We start from the raw sequence: 23337 nt of genomic DNA, 5'->3' as shown, positions 1-23337 counted from the left end.
TATTCTGCCTGCTCTTAAATTCCTCCTGTCATTTTACTGGGACACAGAATTTTTCACTTACCGTATTGCAATAGAGCCTCAAAGACTATTGCCTTTCACCCACTTCATTTTATATAGTTTGTATATCATTACTTTTATCATATTTCTTCAGTTTATAATGTTACAGAATAAAACTGCTATATAAAGTTGATTAAAAATAGAAAAAGCAGTGCAGCTTACAGAATGTTGTAGCACAAAGCATGTATATCAGCACATGCCAAATCAGAAAAGCTGTAGCATCCTTTTGACATATCAGAAATAAAAAAAGAAATTTTTATATATATAATGCAAATCATTTCAACCATCTTATGCTTTCTCATACACTCAATCTGTGAACAAGCAAATCAAATAAATAGTTACTAATAGAAATGTGAACCATACTATACACAGCTCATACCAAATCAATATTATTACTAAAAATATATATATTTTAACATCACCAGTACTAGAATCTGTATGGAATACCTTTCACTAGCTCCTTCACTCCCATACAGACCACCTCTTCTTTGGAGTTTTACTAGGGCAATTTATTTACAGCATCTTTAAATCTACGCTTTGTTTTTACAATCCATTTGTTGTGTTTTGCTCTACAACATTCAGAGGTCTTTGACTTCAAAAACAAAGTTATTATGATTATGTCTCACAAAAAATTATTGCCATGGTGCATGAATATAATGCTCTCAGATTGTATAAAGGAAGGAAGTCCAGCAAGTGTCAAAACCTATCTGTTCTTCCCCCTTAGGGGTAGATCTTAAATGGACTATGTCAACCATACAGTTCCTGACAAGTATGTGCAGACTCATGTACCACACAGCTCTCTTAGGTCAAACCCATCTACATGCTTTTACGTGCAGCAATTATTCCACCTCAGCCTCTATCAGTTAAGACACAAAATGAACCTCTGATTCTTCATTTGAATGTTACTCTTTTCCATTTCTTGCATTCATTTCCAAGTGACAAAGGTTTCTTTGCAGTTTATCAGCATACTATGTTTTGGAAGGGGCTACTAAAAATAAAAATTTTCTCTTTCTGCTCCATCCAAGACCATGGTACATCAAATGCTGCTTCGATTCTCATTTTTGACACTACTGGTGTCACTAGGTTTACATCAGGTAAAGTAGTCAGAGACTAAGTCAGACTTTAGCTCTAGATAACACAGAGACAGCAGCTTTGAGTCCCAGCAAGACCAACCTATTTTCCATCAACAGGAATTTGAGGTTATTCTCATGCAGCAGTTACCAGTTTGGGTGCTGTCTATCACAGAAAACTATCACGGGAAACAGTACCTGATGTGCTTGGGAGACTCCTGGTCTTCTCATCTTTTCAGTTATTTCTTGTCCTTTATATTGTGGCACCTCCCTAATGAGCTTTGGCTGGTCCCTTTATTGATAGTCTGTCCCAGACTAGGGCAGTATTACTGTACCTCTTCAAAAAGCTTGTATATAAATTGCTACATTTTTGCAATTCCCATGAATGACAAGCTAGGTATCCGTTTCAATTAGCTTTAAGAATTCAATACATTGATTTGTCCACTGGCTTTAAAAGCCGACAGGTATCGTTGGGATTTGGGTTTGATTTAAAAAAACAAGTCTCTTATTTTGCATATCTAACTGTTTTTAAAAAAATCCTCTATGGAAGACTCAGCTATCTTAGCGTGTTGCAAACACTCCCAGATACAGTTAAGAAGTTTAAAATAATCCTATAAGACCTCTGTACAAAACTACAGAGTTTCCATAGTGTTATATAATACACTGAATGTTACCAGATGTGTTTAAACAGAAAAGTCAACAAATGTGGTACTTGAATTTCTATTTTGAAATATTGTATTAGAATTAGAATTTAAGTACTGCAATCGGCCCTCACATCTTATACCTATTCCATGGCCTAATTGCTACCAACAAGTGCTTGGCTAAGAAGTCACCACTGCTCTCTGAAAAATGATTTTGTAAACTCCTTCCAGCAGAACTTAGTACATAACTGGCCTAAAGACTGTTGCTTTGTACAATGAAAGAAAAAGTATTTGGGAATCTGGGTCTTCAAATTTAGTTATTTAAAATTAATGTAAGAGGAAATAAAGTTGAACTTAGCAATGTACAGAAGTATGGGATACATTTTCAGAAGAAAAAACTACTTATCTAGAGTTTAATTTTCAGCTTTATCTTTATATCCACACCACTGGCCAAACACATGAATGCTTAGGGAAAAGCAGGTGCTGCAACTAAAGACTGTACTAAAGAATGAGGGCCACCCATACATAAGAAATCCATTCCATAATCTGGATAGCTATCCATTTTTCGTACTTCATTGTTACAAAAAGAAAAAAAACAAAAACCCACAAACAAACAAACCAACCTGCACCTTCTGAGTAAAGGATATATCAAGTAGACTAGTTCCTCCCATTCACTTCAGAACTGAAAGAACTCTTTTTTATTTCAAATACAAAAATTTTAAATATTACAGATTTACAGCAATATTCATTCTAAGCATTGTTCCCTTTTTGTTTCATATTAAGCATTATGAAATTGCTGTGTTTTCAAAAGTATTAAGCAACATTCAAAATTCATTAAACTGTCCCAGAAAAACTAACTATAGCTAAAATTTTTATTACTGTCAACAACATATATTTATTTAAACCTTAGATTTTATAGAGTTACAAAAAAAGTAGTTAAAAGTCAATTTGCAACTTCTCTGGAAACACTGATTACATTTCACACTACATATTAATTAATATTTTCTCAACAACATAGGAACAGAATATAGTTTGTTGCTCATTATGTCAAACTTGATGGTATCCCGTATTATTCCAGTAGTGCAAAAGACACACAAGAAACATACTCATCGATAAGACCTTGATACTACCTATTTAGAACTTGGACTGTGCTCTTTCAAGTCCTTGAGAGCAGCACTTTTAACAGCCAAATGAACCACTTGTGGCTCAGCCACACCTAGCCTTATGGAGTTTTTTAAATGGGTACATTTATGTTCACCACAATAGTGATCCCTTTCACATAGGAGACAGCTGCTACATGATGTTCAATATCCTTTTAATCCTCTATAGACCTTAGACAGAAGGTTTGACAGAACTGACAGTTTTTATTATAGCTTGCCCTGTACACAATAATCTTCTTTCACCTGGACTTTTCTCCCAGAAGCGTTACAGACTTTTTGACTTATATCAAGGATTATTTCTAGTCTTTTTAGGAGAGAAGAAATTATTTTTATGTGGCATGATTCTTATCCTGTGTAAATTACCTTTTCAAAATATGAAACACCTGTTGTCTGTTTATCTTAATGTCAGTGAAACTCCTTAGGGTTCACTTCAGGAAAAATACACTTTAGAAGTTCAGTCACAGACGTTTTTTCTCCCAAAATGCCTTCATCATCTATGCACATCTTACAAATGGCACTCTGTACAATACATAGTTAACAACAGTAACACACATCCACCATTTCTTTGTACCGAAAACATTTAATACATTTAATACTAAGATATATAAACAATCTATGATGAAGTATAATGTAACTAAAATGCATGAATTGGAAGTTTAAGAAAATGTTCTCAGTTAAAAACTACAAACCCAGAAGAAACCGATTTCCTCACTACAGCACCACAGAGACTCTAACAATCAGACCAATAGTGCTAATGCTCATCTGTCTTGCAATTTAGGCATGCCAGCAATTCCACCACAATTAAAGCAAGAGTGATTTAAACAAAGAACCTTTGTGGAGAAGTAGTCTTGGGAAAGGCAGTAACAGCAGAATAAGCTCACGTTTCCCTTAGTTTTAGGATCTGAGCACCAAAGAATTCTCTGGCTCTCTCTTTACCATCATCCTGCCATTTGACTAGAGAACTGATCTGATTTAGATCTAGAATCCAGCCACTTGCAAGACAGACTTCATTGCTCTCTGCACACAATGCATCCCCACAATTTCCAAACCCATGATGCTATTTGCAAGTGGTAGGGGATGGGAGGAAGGGAGGAAAGAGGGTAAAAGACCAAGGAGGTTTGTGCAGGCTTTGCTGGTGGTGTCACCTGAACATTAGACCATACACTGAGTGTATTCTGGAAGCAGACAAAAGCACAAATTACCTCATTGAACTCTGTATTCAAAATAGAAGTTTCAAAAGTTTCAGTTTCCCTTGTTTTCAGACTTGTAGAAAAAAAATATTTTTGGCTGCTACTACAGTTTAGAACTCCAGAGAAAACCAAGACGTCAGTCACATTTCCACTGTGAACCTGATAAAGATGCTTCTTCCCACGCAGGAGATAAGTTATTGACCCCAGTCGACCACCTTTTTCCAAATTCTAAAACTCATAGCCAGAGTATCCTTAGTAAAGCTCAGTCCTGCCAGATGGTGAACACTTTAGTTCATTATCAGACTGCTTAACTGTGCTTTATTTTAATATCTGTAGTCCCCAGTGGGACTCAGTTAGACCATTCATTTGCTTATAATGAAAGCCCTTAAGCGATCTGTTAAACCAACCTAATGCAAGTTTTCCAGAAGTGAGTTCCCAGCACCCAGACTAGCAGGAACAGCTCCAGCGTCCTCACTCTTTTCTTCATCTTAAAATTGATGCAGCTACGTATTTGAGAACCATGTGCCACTCCTCGTGTCTTCTCCCTGAGAGGATCCACTGGTGTGGAAACTGCAAGAATTCAGCAGAGAATTCTAAGATTTAATATTTTCTCTAGAAATTGCATGTGTACAATGACTGTCTTCCATCTTCTTCTGCAAATAAAGAGGTTTGTCTAAGACACCTTAATAAGTGACACTGTCACTTATTAATATGCTCAGCCATGAAGACCCAGAAAAAAGGAAATATGCTTGCTATTTTGGTTCTAAATTTCTAAACTGCGTATCATTTATACATTTTTTAGCCAAAGGAAAACAATATATCACTGTTTATAATATATAAGCATCTTTTTTTAAAGATGGCATTTTCTTGTGTGCTTTGCTGTTTAAGGGAATTAATTTGGCTTTGCTTTTCTACCTTAAATTTATTCAAAAAGTAGAGATTCAAAACCAGTATCCCCTCAGCAAATGAAAAGAGCTTTACGACACAATAACAGAAATCATATAGGCAAACTACAGAGGTCAGCACAGAGCAGAGAAACCCTCTACAAATTACACTAAGAATCGATGTTGCATTCTTAATATCTTGAGTGTAAAGATATAAGTAACATTTCAATAGTAGATAGTTGAAAATTCAGACTTATTTGTTTACTAGAAGTAAATATACTAACTCATTAAGACTGAATGATTGCTATGTATGTGCTCTATCTAGATTTTGCTATAATCACTTGCACTGTGAAGAATTTTACAACGTTCACAGTATGATGATGTAAATAAATGACATAGCCAAAGTCACGCTCCAGACTATTGACATTTACATGAAAACAATACATAATTTAAATACAAAATGCTTTCTTTTTCTTTTTTTTTAACCAAAACTTATGAAGACAGTAGTGGCAATATGCAGGCTCACTTTCTATCGATCTGAGTGGTCACCAAATAAATTTAGAACCTGACCCTCTTGATGGCAAGGCTGGTTCACAGAAGCACCGCACTGCATCCTTCTGCCTTATTACAGTTTCATTCATCCAGAGTAGAAAAACTCCTACATGCACACTACTTAACTGGGGATATAAGATAGCCGTTCAACCTTTGAAGTCTCACCAACCAGGACTACTGTAACGTTACGTGGACAGAAGACTGGACTAGATGACCTAAGAGGTTTACACTTCCTTTGCAATTTCGCCTAGTATGTTGAATAATGGCAAATTTATGTCTGTTTCTCCATCTGCAGTTGAGGTGTCCCACAGGGAGAAGCAAACTTTAAAGAATTTAAGAGTTCATATATCTCTCAAGTTATTTAGGATTACAGGAGTGACACAAGTATTCATTTCCCTTATAAATTAAATCCCTATTTTTAGCACCTTACCAGTCACTCCAAAATTAGAGTAAATAAAAGGACTCTAGTTAAAATAACAGTACCCAAAGGATCTAAAATATGTATTATATACAAGGATTTTCAAATGCAACTGCCTGAACATGTTTTTAAAAGGGTTTGATTTCTAAACGCTATAGCATGGCCTTTTAGGTGCATGTCTGTTGGCAAACAAAACTCCATCTACTAGCTAAACATAGAAAAGGCACTGGCCTGCTAATGTCAAGAAGGCTTAGGTGGCAACTAGACCACAATTGGTTCATCTGTGTTTGCAAAAATAGGACAAACATTTGTTGCTAAAAGGAAGACACAAAAATATTGTATTTTAGGTTTTACCCTTACAACCCAAGTAGGAAGAATTTTCACATCCTTTTAAGAAGATTATAGAAAAGACAAAGTATTTGTCACATTTCCTCCCATACTGAAGCTAATGGCATAAGAATGAATACATTTTCTGGGATGGCTCAACAGTTAAGTGCTGTCTGGAAAATATTAAAAGAAATGTTTTTTTCAGAGAAGCACAGCTCAGGGAAATTTTAGGATGAATAAAAAAATCATTAATCTGTTGATTCACCATGGTTTGATAGATAACTTGTTCTTAAATATGTGGCATTGCACTTCTTTGTACATGCTCAGATTGTTAGACCTACACCAAATATAGCAGGACTGCAAATGTAGTGCAACTGAAAAAGCATACTTCTCCCATTTCCCAAAGGCATTGCATTTTCAAAAACCTGCTGGAAGGATTTAAATATTCTCTTTTGGTAGATAGTTTCTCTTGCTACAAATGAGCAGATGCCTGCCTTTTGGCAATTCTTTTTTACGCAGTTATTTGAAAACAATTACAGAAAAATGTTAAAATTGATATATAAAAAAAGTACTCCACAAAGATCCAAATACTGCATTTCTCAGACAAGTCACACAGAGACATTTTAGAACGCCTAGGAATCAGTACAAAGTGCTGCTTCTCTTCCACCCTCTATTAGTACTGCCTCTCTCTACACAAAAACACACACAGTACACATTAGCAATTTCCCGATTGTTCCTGCACCCCAGGCTTAGACACTGTGATTTTAGTGTTGCTCTTTTCTAACCCAGAAGCATTAGGGTTTGATGAATACATGTGATAACTTCCAGCAGCTTCATGCCTCAGGATTTATAGGATACTACCATACAGCCTATGATATCAACACAATCACAAGCATAGCTTCCTTAACAGTGAGGGCTGCTAATTGTTTTCTCTACTCTATATGAATGCCAAAAGAAGAGGATACCTGCAGACTCAGACAGCTCTTATTAAAAGCTCTTTGCAGTAAGAATCCTGCAGCTCTCTACCCATGCCCTTTTTATCACTGCTCAACCACCACTCTCCCTGTCCTGAGCACTACTGTTGCTAAAAGCCTTCAGTGCTCCCCTGGATCTCAGCTCTCACCACGAATGAAGCCAACAGGAGAACCTCCTTGATCGTTACTACTGTCAGTCTGCACCATTCCTGCACCTCTGGCTCTGGGAAGACAACAGGCAAGCCTAGCTATTGTTCCCCCCCTCCTTGGCCAGAATCTGATCACAGCAGAATATATTCCAATTTGGGGTTACTGTAGACCGGTAAAAGTTTTGACTGTATATGATGTTGCTGCTTTATCAGATTCCTTTCTCAGTCAGGACTTGCCTGGTTAGCAATTTTAAAAGCAATTAGCTCACCTGCATGAAGGCATCTTGATAATGGCTTCCAAATTTTACACAGCAAAAGGAAAGACACTTTGTGTCAGAATCCCATGCCAGTCCTATTTCAGGTATATTCAAGGGCTGTATTTTCTATGAGGGGCTGGATGGTGTTAAACATTGTTCAGTCAAGAAAGGTACCTAAAGATACTACAAACTACATATGTTTCATCTTCAGTCTGAGTTCTGACTAAAGTTATGCAGTTCAACAAAGAATATCAATATAAATTCAAACCAACACTTAACTCGTGTATTAGTTGTGCTGCTGATACGTGTTCAATTACGTAATACGAAGCAGTGAAACAGAAAACGACAAATGCAAGTAAAGGGTGTTTAGTCACTTGTAATTCAGTCAATACAATTTGTTTTTCCTTTGCAAGCCTAGAATAGCAGAAGGATAGAGTTATCCATTCTGATCTCCCATTTCACTACGGGCTTGAAATGTACTAGTCACATTATGACTAGAAACACATTCTTGGAAATAGCCTCTACTCTTTATTTTCTACACTCTGAAGCAATTTTTTGCATAATCAGAAGATGGGATATTTTGCCAATCAAGAGACGTTTGTCTTTCTGCATTAGACAGGAATGAAGAATAGTAAAAGCTCTTTGTCTTTTCTTCATCCCTTCACTTCCTTATCCATGACTAGCCCCTTCAGCCCCTTTGAAGACCAGGAGCTTTTCACAGAGACAGGAATTTGACAGCTATCACTCAAAGAGAAAAATAAAAAAATCAATTCCCCAAATGAAAAAAAAAAAAAAAATCAGTCTAATTATGGGCAGAATTCCTGTCTGTATTTTTGAAAGATCTCTCCACAAATTCATTTTGGTGCTTTACACATGCTAAAATCCAGCAACCTAAGTTCTACTAATTTGTGTTTACAAAATATGACCACGCAAAACTCTGTCCAGAGTTTAAAATAAAAACAATAGAAATATGCACAATATATTACATAAGGCAATAACTCTCCCATTTTTCAGCACAGAGGAAGGAGTGACACTGCTTTGGCAAAACGCTCTACTGATAGCATAGCATTATCTTTGCTAAAATATACTTGAGTATGTTTACCGGCACGGTGCAAGATGAGGTACTAGCATAAACAGTTAACACTGAACCACAAATGTCAAAACAGATTAAGTACATTATGTGATACATTATTCTTTTTTTTATTGTGTTTGTTCACTTGCTAATTTGCACAATTCAGTAATTCATAAAAGGATCTCCCCATCATTAGTGCAAATTAGTAATTTTCTAGCACATAATTAAAAATATCCATTAAATTTATACTTTACATTGCATGTTTGTTGCCTTTGTGAAGATAAAAAAATGTTACACAGTCAAATGAAATTCTAGGGTGATTATTTTGAACCTGAAAATAGCTCTACACAACCTCCTGACATATTTCTCAACATCAGCCTGGTGAGTGTACTACACTATCACCAGCATTTTTCTGCTTAGCATGAAAATATAAAGCTATTTTTTCTGAATAGCTCCTGATAGCACTACCTATTCATATATTTTAAACTGAAGTAATTTCTTCTCTGGATGAATCCTATTACTGCCACACCAGTAACATTATACCTGTCCTAATCCTTCTCTAACACACACTTTTTCCATAGTATAAGCCTAAGTCACTGTGTAGAGATAAATCTCAAAAAGAGGCAGGTTCCACCAAAAAATTTAAACATCATATTTTGGTTTTAGATTCAGTCACATAATCATTCAACTATAGTTCACAGTACTGCTTTGCAAGAGTGACAGTAATGGTTCACCATCATTTGTGGAGCGATAAGGGTTATTGTTAATGCATCTATCTCATTACTAGCAGAGTTCACAATAGAAACATTAGAATTAATAATGAATAGTTCAAATAATTTTCATGTTCCAACAGAACAAACAAATCAGACTTATTTTTACATGTGACTTAATATTTCCTTTCTATCTATTAAGATGAAAAATTAAGAAGTTCCAGCATTTTCCATAGTCTCACAATATATGTAAGATAACGTGTGGAACACAAACCACCTCAACCAAAAGAGTTGAAATCAGTTTAGTCAGCATCCATGAATTATATGTGACAAATGCCTTCAAGTATTCCACCTTTTTACATAGTCAGTTCATAATGGCTCATGCTAGTATCTATTAAATATTTTATTAATTTACCATGAATATAAAGTATGACATTACCACCTTATTCTTGGAGAAATAAGAGATTAAATTACTGACACACTGTATCCGGGGGGGGGGGGGGGGGAGAATGATAAGCAGGGGAAAATGTGGATTAAGCAAAAGGGAAAGAAAAAGAAAAACCAACAGTAGCAAGCATTAACTAATACAGACACTTACCTTGCTAGGCCCAATTTCTCAAGCCAAACCTATCCCGAGAGCCCAAGTGTTTCAGAATGCTACAGACACTAATTCTGGGACCAGCATTTACAGCTCAGAGACCCACAGTTCTGTTGTAAATATGCTAATAATGATTTGCTGATTTTTCAAAAATTACACATTTCCACATTTTCCTTTTAAAACAAAACAGGTATTTGAGCCATATTCCAAAATGCAAATGTTTAGTTTTACATGATGTTTTATGAAAGTGCACACTGTATTATACTAAATCTTCATATTGGTACATTTTCAGTTACTTGACAAACTTATTTCTGCAATATTGTTATAACACAGCTGGTCTGAATTTTTCTGTCCAGTTACAGATCGCTATTCCTTTAATAGAGGCCAGCAGCATTTCTTTTCCAGGCTCAGAACCCAGCCTTATTATCATAGCTTTAAAATGAGCAACACATCTTTTGCCTCACTAACCAACAGACAAAAGCACTAAGTGATACCTGAAGCAAGTATCATGAACAAATGAGCCATTTTCAAAAATACCATTTTGTAAACCATGACTTCCTGCTAACACAAAAGTTGTCTGCATTGTGACTCCAGTGATTAGTGTTCATCCTGAAAATGGTCAGTTACAGTTTTGAATGCAGAAATGTAGTTCCTTAAATCAAGTCAAAGAGCCTTACACTTTAAGACATCTCCTCGGCAGCCCTGAGAATATAAGAAACTGACTCTCAGTGTGTTGCCCAGTCCCCAGCATTGTTCAGATCTGCCATCCTTGGGGATGCGGACCAGGTGATAGCAAAGTGTCAAAACCCTTCACCTTGGATCTGGAAGCAGTATAGCTAGGTCAGTGCCCGTAACCACATGTGGAAGAATTAGTTCTGCCCATTTCTTATTCTGCCAGTAAACATAGGCTTAGCATAATGCTGACACTTCTACCATTTTCTGTTTGCCCACACAGGCTGTAGAGTGTCCATCCTTGGAGATATTCAAAACCTGGCTGGACACAGCTCAGAGCAAGCTGCTCTAGTCAATGCTGTTCTGAGTAAGAGGACTGGCCTAGACAACCTCCCTATGTCCCTTCCAATCTCAGTGAGTCTGTGATTCTACAAGAGATACTTGAACTGTCTACTCGAAGATAATTTCTCCCTGCCTGCCCTCCCTAGGGTTTATTATCATAGACCCAGAGCTATGCTAGCCACAGCTTCACTCTGTGCTAACCAGACTCAACTCTGAACTCAGACAAGGCAAGTTCACACCTGTACAAAAGTCTGTGTTTATCTCCCTACATTTACCTAGACAGTCATCATAAACATGGCACCTGAGCATCTCTCACTCTTGGTTTGTATTTCCCTCCCCATCAAAGCTATAAGGCCAAGAAATACTATTTCCATTTTGACAATGAAGGACTAAGGCACAGAACACTTGAGCAGCTTTTAGCAACCTAAGCACAGAAACCACTTGCATCCAAGCCTCCAAGGCAGTACCAGAACCACTGAGTTATCCCTCATTCCTGGGTGCTCCAATGGACCATCAAGTTAGATGCTGTTGTCTTACTTAATTTAACACAAGCTTTTTGAAAATTTTTATTTAAAAGCTACCACGATCAAGAGCAGCACTCTTAATCTGCTGCTCCAAGCAAAGAAAATCATGGTCCCAAGGAAGTCAATGAGAAGTCTGCCTCTAACTTCATTGTACCCTAAGGTGAAATTACAGCAACACTTTTGCTATTTTTACTCATGCTTGTTCTGAAGAGTGAAGACAACTCGTTACCTGGACTTTAAACTGAGTCATTGATCATCAGGAATATTGTTGAGTGTCAGATGGAGAATCCTTGTCACAGGCATTAATATGACAGTAAAAAAGAAAAGTTTCATTTTTAGACTGCTGATTAAGTTGGAGGCCTATTAATCAGACATTTTTAAAGGAAACATAATGTGTAAACAGAACCAGTAAATTTAGAAGTCATTGAGATTCAGAGTTCCTTGATGACATTTTAAAAATCTCTTTTGAAAAAAGAATAACGCTTTAAAGTTACACCAATTTTTATTTTTCATATCATACACTTGTGAATGAACGTTGACTAGAGCACCAAGGTTATAGTATAGATTTTAACACCTGCTTGAGAACAAACTGCATACAGTTATTAAAAAAAAAACAAAACAAAACTGTATTTTTGCATGGCAAAAGAAACAGTTGCTTTCAAGTACAAAATCCCATATTATGGAATATAGCATTTCTCAAATTGTGCTAGATATACATGTAATCTCAACAGTAAATATCAACATTATGCCAGATAATTTTTTTTATATTTAGGGGGACAGAGGAGTAACTTGAGACATTTCAAGTCTTTAAATATTGCATTTTTTTAATAGCTCAGACAAATCTTATGACCACCACTGTTAAATTCTCTGATAATTTTTGAAGATATGCCAAATTGCTGTTAGTATTAAAATAATTTCATATTTAGTATTTTTCATTTTCAGAAAACTAAGTAGTCTTATTTGCATGGTTCCTTAGACAAAGAAAGAAGCAGAAAGTTTGTTTGAAATTACTGGATAGGAAAGACTGGGTATCTTTACATTGTTCATAATATTCAGTTCACTTGACATTGTTCTCCACTGCATCTAACTACAGCAGTAATTATTGCAATAAACAGTATGCTCTCACACTAATGAGAAATCCTACAGAGTAATTTTTAAAGTCTTTCCCTTAATGATTCTCCTATCAATTTGATCTCTTGGATCTGAATATCAAAATAGCAATCATACAGGGAGTATCTAGTAGGTTCTCTGTTAGTTTCATAAAGGAAATAAGGTGTAATTTAGCATGTATATATACTGCATCATAACATTAAATAACCATTTTATTTTACATCTGTTTGTTGGTTGGGGGTTTGGGGGTTGGGGGGGGGGCTGGTTTTGGTGGTTTTTTTTTTTTAAAGAAAAAAATACCTGAAGGTTAATGAATGTTAACGGACTACATTCAAAACACTGAACAAAACATGGTGATTTGTACACTCTGATTACCACATGGAATAAAATAATTTAACCCACTCAAATGTGTTACCAAATGTATCAGAAACAGTTTTAACATGAAGCTCTCTTCTTTTTTAGTTAAATAGGAATCCAGACAGAATATTCACACATATTTCTTACAGAGCAACACACAGAAATTATTTTCCAGTTGTATGCAACATTTTGAAGACATGTTCTGCATGGTAGACTCTCACTTCTTGTCTGAATTTAATGTTAGGTAACTTTCTCACTCGTTTCATAACACCTTATTACAACTTACTACACTGCTATCTTTGGTATTCGCTACACACTGTAATAAAAGAAATAAGGATCCTTCATGTTGATAAAATACAGTATGTCTGAAGACAGCAAGCATGTGCCCATTTGTTTACAATAGAATGCACGAATCAAATGTTTTATTTGTATTGGCACAAATCACTTGCTAACAAAAGCATTAGTGCTATCCTGAGGCTGCACTCCACAAATAAACAACTTTGAAAAGAAACTATCCTGAAGGAAACCTCCACTTTCATCTGTCATATAAAGCATCCACCTGTCTGATGCACACTTATGGAATGAAAGTGAAATTGAAGTGTGACTGTGGTATCTAATAATTCTATTGAATAACTCTAAAAGTATTCAATAAAAGGGGAGCTTGTGAGAAGGAAACAAACCTCTTCCATCTAATCAGACTTTTAAATTCTTTCAGAATACTTTATTTCAGTAAACTCAAAATATAGCAATCTCTAAATTAAACCATCTGTGGTATAAAGACAGGCTCACGGAAGATAGACCTCAGTTTCCCTGTTTTCAGCCAGCATGTTAATAAACAGATCTTCCTGACAGAGCCCACACTGCCAAAGAGCAACTAGAAAGCGGTGTACTCCAGAGAAGAACCCCTTATGTCTCTAACCATCAGTCCCTTCTGAAAGCTGCCTTTAAGTGCTACAGACAATTTTAGAAAGTACTTCCAGCCTACAGACAGCCAAGCTAGATGAGGGGCAGTTTTTGTAACTTGCTGCACCAAATGAGTTGCAAAGTATGTGTTTTAATGAAATTCTCCACTAAGACAGGATAAACTCTCCAAGAGCGTCCCTACGAGGAGTAGTGTGAGGCTTCTACAGTTGGAAAACTTCAAATTACAAGACATCATGTGGAGTATATTACATATTAATATCAGTGACAGTGATACAAAAATACATTGTGAAGTAAAGGCAGATTCTTCTCTGCAAGTGTTTGAAATACTACAGATTCATGAATACCAACAAAGCTACATATACATAATATTCAAAACAGATGATGGTGTAAGGAAAAATTAATTTTCAATACATTCAGTGGTATCTTTAAAATATCTGTCTGTGGCTGTTTTCTCTTTGTTCCAGTAATAATACATAGCTTAGTCACCATAAGACACATTCTGTGCTGTGTATACGGGCCTACTTTTACTGAAGCAAATGCACATGGAAATGAATTGACTATCAGCTCAGGAGCATCCTTTAAGTATTTAAATATTTTAATTGCATTGCTCTAGGGCTTAGAAGTGAAACTGTTTCAAGAGCTCGTTCCAGTTTCAAGTTCTGCCGCATGCTGCTTGGATCATCTAGAAAAGGTCCATCTTTGTCTTGTTTTATTTCTGTAGTATGCAGAGATAATACTGGTTCTTAAAGGGGCTGTGAGCATCGGTGGTCGCTTACATATTACAATACCAGGGCTATAGGCACACTGTGCTTTGCTTTTTGGTGCATCTATGTTACCACTTTACTTTGATCAGCAGAGGACTTCAGAAGCAAATCTCCCAGGAGAGCGCTCCAGTTCTGCTGCAGTTCTACAACTGCTCCAGCCTACATCCAGCCTGAGGTGTCTAACCAGCACACACACAAACAGGTAGACCCTGGGTCTGCAGAGCACCACCTGTTTCACAATACAGACCCGCTCCAGCATCCAACTCCACGCAAAGCACTCAGCATGAAAGAGCTCTCCTGCACTGTAAGGAATTCCCCCTCTTGTGATAGCACTGAAGATGCAGCTAATAATTTTACCAGATAATACCCTATTCAAACATGCATTAGCATTAGGACACATTTTATATCACTTAAAATCTCAAGAGTCTTTTCAGTATTCCTGAAACGAGGCACTTCTCTGCTGGAATAGTTGTATCTCAGAAAGTGTGTCTCCAGACACAGGCTGATAATTTCCTGGACTGAAACTCATTTAGCTATGTTCAGTATCAGTCACTGTTACCAGGCTTTATAAGTTTCTTTACATTTTCTTGACCAATGCCACTGCCAACTGCCATAAACTTGATTTTTTTCTTTTCTTTTTTTGATAATTCATGTGCATTTTAAATGTGATATCACTAAATAGCTTCACTTCTTCAACGTCTTTCCTCTTCCCTACTCCTGTATTTTTATGGTAATTGACTGATGCTCTCCTACATTTTAACTGAAAAATCCATTTTTGAAAACAGAATTGCACGGAAGACAGTTTCACTTTCCAAATGCCACACAACATTTTTTTTAATAGTGCAATTTCTAGGTATTAAATAGGGTTTTTTTCTTAAAAGAAAAACATTGAATTCATAAGATTATGCCAGAAAGGAAATACTTATAGCTTATATTAATCTCTAAAAAATGTAACTCAGCCTTGTTAGTGTAACTTGAGGGAAGGAAGGTACATGAATGTAAACATTTGCCACTGAACACTAAACTTGGTTTTGGAGACTGAGTATGTGTCTTTTAATCTATAAAAGAACAGGTCATCAATTAAGACTGAGGCTATTCATTTATGAGTCCAGAGAGTCCAGAAGAAATCTTTTTGAAATTTTCGTAGCATCACCTGCTACAACACTATCACAAAATCCTAGGTTTACATCCTGGTTGCCAAAAAAAACCCAACCACCAACACTAAAATAAGCTATTTGGGGCTATAATACATAACATGATTTAAGCCAGTTTCCAAGTATCTTAAGTTTTACCCTTTCTTTACGTTTTCTTTCACCTTTTAACGTATCAATCCTAACATACACAAACAATTAGAAGAATGAACACAGTAGAAAGTTCTTGCCAGCTTTCCCCTGCTCCAGGAAAAGCCTGGGAACACAGAGGATGCTTACAGGATGCCCTGAAAGTCACCAGATCCGATCCAAGCCATGGCAGACCCAGGAACAGTATAAGCAGCCTTTCACTTGAACTAAGGCCTCTTATCTTGACTGCCCAGCGCAATGGCAGTGCTGCACTACCACATTAGGAAGAGCAGCATCACCCTAAAAGCTAGTTACAAATCACCGATGCTTTTACATCTCTCTTTAAAATAGATACATGCACATCTTAAATGCTGTCCAAAACCAGGCAAATATTTATCTGGAACACTTAGTACGTGGCATGCAGTCACATCCTGCATGAGTTTCTCTTTCTAACAAGCTTGCAGGAGACGAATACAGTTATTCTCCCTTCCACAAATGAGAGGTAATATGCAGATTTCACTACTATGCATTTATCAAGACTACCAAGAAAAAAAAACAAGGAAAGCAGAAAAACAGAATATCCCTAAGTGTAAGTCACAGTTTGAAATATAAAATGAAAGCTGCTGCCAGTTAACAGAAGACACTGATAGAGTGGGACTCCACAACCCTCAGTACTATAGGCTCCTATGGAGATCAAAAATACGTGACCCAAAGAAGTGACATCAGAAGAGGAAAGTTCCTCCCAACAGTGGTTTTCTTAAAACTTATAACCAGGCTTGCCTGCAAATACATCTACCATAAGATGCTGCCAGGAAGAATTTGGAAGGTGGACAGCTGTTTACCCACAACTATACATACCTTTCATACCCTTACTACCTCTTAGAAAGGGGAAGAATTGCCAGCATGCAATTCTCACGCAGCCAGTTCTCACAAACCTTATCTGCACTTCCCTAATTAGACCTGGCTGCTTAGCTTTTCTAGGTCAGTTACACAGAAGCTGCAGCCTTCTTCAGTCACTTTTCCAGAAAAAAACAGTGGTGCTTCAGCCTCTGCTACACAAAGTAGTGTATGAAACTTTGTCGCAGTGTATGGAAAACACACATCACTTACAATGCTGAGTACACAGAGACAGAGGTGTCTTCCAGACATGAAGCATGTGTCTGGAGCATGGTGTCTACTGCTCACAGTAAAATGAGCATGGTGTCTACTGCTCACAGAGTAGCAGAGCAGAGCACGCATCTTCTCTAACATCCATCCAGCAAGCAAGATACAACCTACAGGGTTTTTTACACTATGTAGTATTAAACAATATGTATCTGGATTGTAAAGTGAATGTTGTAATCCCCAGCTTTGTATCTAATTCTAGTGTATAATAGTTTAATCGTAATCTTTTTATTTTTCAAAGTATGACTACATTCAATAATCTGACTATCTAACAAATTCAATTAATTCAAGGAATGACTTAGAGAATTATTAAAGAATGTTTTTCAATGAATATTTGTAAGAAATGTAGAAATATTTCACATAAAATTGTCTGGGTTCCTACCAGTAAAACAAACAGAAGATTTCCTTTAAAACTCGGAGGAGGAGGAACAAAGAAGCTATCCGTAACATGAAATGTCATTTGCACAGTCACAAGTAGTTTGGGTTAATTACTGTTAAGGTGTTTGACTATCCAAGTTTTAATCAACAGAGCCCTACTCTGGTGCAGATGTTGACATCTGTAAAAGTTAGTGCCATTTTACCTCCTCCAGGCATTCTAGCACCTGGAGAAGCCACAGGGAAGGCAACAGGGATTCTTCTTGAAATTACCGCAGCAGCTGTCAACTCAGGAGGAGGTATATACTGACTTGCACCAGACAACAGAATTGTACAAACCTGCACTCTCTCTTCTTAAATACAGTCTTTAAGCAACACTGAGAAATCTGTAACAAGAACACAACTTACCATATGACAAAAAATATCAGCATTCATTGGACAGATGTACTGAAAGCTTTTAACTTTGTCACACAGGTATAGACTTCGATTTGGCAATCATATAATTAATATTGTAGATATACCATTAACAAGGTCATATACAGTTCATGGTGACATGATAACTTCTGTCTAATGGTGTAGTGCCTTTGATTCAAATACCTGGATTTTAACAGGGATGTTGCTTAAAACCACAATGAAAAAGTGGAAAAAAATTTATTACATGAACTCATTTTTATCACCTTATTCTCTTTTTTGTAGGTCTACAAACTCTTAAGTGAAAAATTATACACTACTAAGAAAACATTAGTACAAGAACCCAGTAAACACATACTGGATACTACAGAAAACCATTTGCCTTTCTGCAGTCCAATCTTGGAACAAAGGACCAACAGTTTATTCCTGTTTGAAAGTACATCCCAGTCACAAGATGAGTGTCACAAACTTACACAAAGCAAGTTACAGAGCTGTAAATACAGCAGTATTAGTACAGACAAAGCACTGCAGCCCTTCCAATGTGAATGCTATACCATGCCACACCACAATCACAAAAAAGAACAAGCAAAAGCTTAAAATAATAGACACATATTCATTGGGAATTTTGTACAACAGTATAATAATAATAATGATCACTTTTCCAGGTTAAATTCCCATCTAATTTGTCTGCATGGAAATAAAAGCTAATACTAAGAAACTACACTGTAGTGGCAGAAAGAAAAAAATGCAAAGCAGTAGCATCACTCTTGGGCTTTCATTTGCTTTTTAGGCAATTACTCAAATCCTTTACAAAGCCCTAGCACCCAAGTACAGGTTCATGAGACAGATAACTTCATCAGCTTTGTGTCCAGGAATATCTGGAGTAACGAAAATGGGAGAGTATTTATGTTTCCCTTAATTTCATAATACCAGAATGCTACAAAATAAAAACAAGCAGAGTGCAAGGCTAGTAACTTCAATATGTATCCCAGATCCACTTAAATAACAGCATAGCCTATCATGACTCATAATATTTAATAATCTTGCTGCATATTAGTGCAGTAAGAACAGAATCTTCCTTGTTCTTACAATAAACTGCTGTTAACCGCTTCCTAACACTACAGAAAATACTCTCTGATCATTTCCATTGTGTTCCAGTAACTAATCTGAACTTGAAAGCTGAAAGGTGTAATACTAATGCCACGTACTGACATAACTCAGAACTTTTTTTTTTTTATACTCTTATAAGTCAATCTACTTCCATAGGAAAAAGAAAACAGATTTCAGACTATTGTTTCACAGAAATCTGACCCTATAGGCATTAGGGGTTTGAAAATATTTTCTATTGGGTGAGAGCAATTTCTCAGATGTAGAGCACGTTTATGAAACTTATTCTGCAGAGAAGACCAGCTTCTATTCTTGATCTCAGTCTATGAAGACAATAGATAAAGCTGACAATTGTCAATCTATAGTCAATCACCCATTGATCTCAATGGGGTACTATGAAAAAATCAAGAGAGATAATAGATATTACATATTAATGAATTTATAAATTATCATCATTACTTGTTCAGTGCCGCATTACCACACTTCAGCTCACTTGGGGGGGGAAATACATACCTCTCCCTTTTTGAACACTGCTTTACAGTACTGTGTTTCCCTTTCACTCATTTCTCTGCATTGCCTCAGTATTTCTGAAACTCTCTGCTACAGCTCTCACTCTTCACTGCAGACTCCACTTTTAGGATCTGCCCCATAGATCCACTAAGATGATCGTTTATTAAACAAATACATACACCAGAAATACTATAAAATGATAATACATACACCTAATAGCAATCATTAGGCCTTAGAGAGACTCATTCCAGTGATGCCACAGTAGGAAGCAGTATACCCATCTCCCAGTCATTCTTTAGGCTGCTTTCAATGCAAATCTCCACAGCAGCATCTAAAACAGATGAAATTGGGATGTCTCCTATCATAAAATATCTCTCTCCTGTGGTCCAGGGCCAAGTACTGTATCCAGAGGAATTATTCTGAAGACTTAATGCTAATACTGAAATTATGATGTAAAAGCAGGTGTTATAAGATGTATGTAGTCAAAACTCAGAGAACACAAAACTACATCTAATTTTTACTTTGAAGAAGATAAAATAAGTTACCCAGCCAGAGTTATTGATCCAGTCTCATTTGAAGATTTTAAATCAAATTCGGAAATGAAGAAGAGTGAGAGTTCAAATATGTCCAAGATAGGGGCACTCCTGGGGGTTCCTGAAGGACATGCAATTACTAATGCAGCTCTTAGACTCTCTTTGCTTCCCCTCTCCCATTTGTTTACACTTGTGAAAAACAGAGGCTTTGGTGTACAAAACTGAGAAGAGATGTGAATGGGTACTTAAAAAATACATGTGGATAGGATCTGAGGGGAATTGAAATCCAGACTGAATCCAGCTATCCAAGATGATGTCCCTTTGTGCTGTTTCTAATTCACCTCAACACAAACACAACTAGAATGATAACACTTATCTTGAGAATTGCAATATACCTAATTGTGTTGCCACCAGAATGATAATTACCTTTCCTCAAATCATGCAAGCGATTTAAATTACAGGCTCAGGCTTACGTGCCATCTTGAATATACAGTAATAAGATTTGCTCTTCTCACAGTTCCAAAACTTAAGAGGGATTTTAGAATATCCTACCTTCTAAATCTTCCATTTACCAGTATAACTGCTCATTCACAGAGTTAGCTTGTATTTTGACTGCTAGATCTTTTCTGCAATTCGGGCACACGCAACTCCCTTTCCATGAATTCAAAATGCAACTATTAAAGTAATCTTTCTGACTATTGTTTCATCTGCAAAGGCAAGATTTGGGCTTTGCAACCCCAAAGTTAACGAAAGGTAACTTCCAGCTGCCCTTCTGTGCAGTGGTTTGACCCAAGTTAGATGCTCAGGCTCCAAACACACACTACATGAATGGACAGAGTAGGTAGGGGTATACATGAGAGAGTCTCAAAAAACAGCCAAGATGCTAGCTGGGAATACTTCAGTTGCTTAAATACTTGACATGGCTAGAGACAAACCAGGGCCATGCCCCTCCTTCTCCAAAGGCTATCACTATGAACCTGCTCATGAAGGAATAAATTTAAGCTTTGCTTTTCCATCTGAAAAAGGAAAAAAAAAAAAACCACAACATAGTTGCACAGCAACCACCATCAGACAACCTATGTTTGAGCGCTGAGCTGTAGAAGCATTTACTCAAAAATCAGGAAGAGCAGAGATTTGAACTCACCTATTTAATATGCCAAACATACTTGCTAAACCTCTAAGCTATTAGCTTTCAGCATCAGGTAGTTACTAGCTCCTTCTGTACATCTGGTTTGGTTAACCTGGAGGGACTGAATCGATGTGGAATAGGAAGACCCCGTCTGGAAACCTACTGTAGAGTTCAGCATTGAGAAGCTCTTTAACTGTAGAGCAGTGTAAGTACTCTGGCAGGCTTTAGGTGCTCTCAGGCTTTAGGGACTTAGAGGGGCAACTCTTAAGTGACTTTAATAATCACACCCAGCGTCTCATAACTACCAGGTATTTTGTCTGACCTGGTAATCTAAAAGATATTCTTACATGTTAATAGCCTTCTCAATATATAAATCACCTAAATAATCAGTCCATTTCTTTGAAAAATATTATCTACTTTTCAATAAATTTGAAAAATACATATATTCTGTTGAACAGATGTACAGTATTTCAAAATCATGTTTCCAGAGCAAAAAGGTCCAAATGGATACTTCCAAGGATGCAAACTAGATGCTGCATTCAATAGATGTATCTATTTCTACTTAGCATGATATGAAGCACTTTTAGACACTGTTTTGGTGCTATATATGGTACATTACTCATTCTGAGAAATAGCATAGTATTTTACAAATGGAAGAAAATAGCTACTTGGACATAGTTTTGTGATTCAAAGCCTTCATTTAAGCAATGACACCCATCCACCACAAGTATGCCATGGTGTATGTTTTTTTATAACAGTTCGTTACATACAATGAGAGAATCTAAATATCCAACATGTTTATAGCACATCAGGCAGTCCTGCTAGCACATCAACCTGATGCTGATTTTGGACGAGCTCCTGATAGCACATCAACCATTCCATCATTCATTAATATATCTCTGCAGCTTTCAGGAAGAGACAGATGATCTTTCCTTCGAGGCCAGTGCAGCTTGACTGTACTGATGGGTGCCCAGTTAGACCTCTAAATCTTAGGTGAGCATGCCTCAGTAAAAAAGGAATAAGAACTGATTAAGTATCTTGTTTCCTTGACAGCAGTATAGAAGGCATTTAAGGAATTTAAAAAAACAACTATTGTATGTTTATATTAACTCATAATAGCAAAGCTGGTACAAAATACTGTTTCATAGACTTGAATTTTTTAATAAGTTGCTACTATTGGTAGCAATTTGTTTCTCCTCTCAGCTGTTCACCTACAGATAGGCACACTTGACAGCTAAAGGCAGACCATTTCTATAATGCTATGAAATTTGACATAACCCCACTACCACCACTACTACCTCTCAAAAATCCAGTATGTCCATGATCTAAAACTAGTAATAGAACACAAGAAAGCCACGTGGGTTTTACATACATCCATGTAAGCATCTGTTAGTTTTGAGGCACAGATAAAACATGCTTAGTCTGATCTGCATTACTGCAGTGTTCTTGTTAAAAACTACCATCTGTCAGAGATTATCCTGTTTTACACAGAGGGAACACGCATTAATTATTAATCCTACTCCTCACAGAAATGTACTCACACAAGATCAGGACTATCCATGGTGTGACATGAGTATTACATGTTCTTAGTAGGCAGTCTTTGGATGAAACTCAGGATTGGTCCCTTGAGTACTTCCAGCAAATGAGTTGCTTCAGGGCAGGTCACTGGCCACATGGCAGAGCATCATCATACAAGAAGCAAAAGCTGAATTCCCAGGACCTGAGTCTACTTCCATGAGCCAATATAAATACTACATACAATATAGACATTACATTTGCAGACACAAGCACTGTGGCCCTATGCTGTGCATACACTGAAGCACATGTTCAAGTTTAAGCGTATGAATTTGGCTTCATTTAATTAAATGCAAGAGTAAGAGCTTTCTCAGTGTTGGCCAAAGTGCTTGGCACTTTGCTGTCTTCCACATGTGCTGAGGGAGGGAATTCATAGCTGTAAGATAGCACACTGATGTGGCAGATCTAATTCATCCACAATGAGAACCTGATGATAGGCAAAATAAGAAGATAAAGCAAGCTCTTCATAGAGCCTAGTGAGGGACAATGAAAAGTGATCAT

At 36.7% G+C, this 23337-nt stretch overlaps 1 protein-coding gene across 2 annotated transcripts in view; it reads right to left on the bottom strand.

Annotated features, from left to right (window-relative positions):
• Positions 1-23337, bottom strand: part of DPYD (dihydropyrimidine dehydrogenase) — a 368019-nt gene that overhangs the window by 275238 nt on the left and 69444 nt on the right. The gene's annotated exons all lie outside the window — the stretch shown is intronic.

The sequence above is a fragment of the Harpia harpyja genome, chromosome 11, assembly GCF_026419915.1.
Source record: "Harpia harpyja isolate bHarHar1 chromosome 11, bHarHar1 primary haplotype, whole genome shotgun sequence".
Taxonomy (NCBI): domain Eukaryota; kingdom Metazoa; phylum Chordata; class Aves; order Accipitriformes; family Accipitridae; genus Harpia; species Harpia harpyja.
Note: the sequence above shows the minus strand (reverse complement) of the source record. Positions and strands in the feature narration are given on the sequence as shown.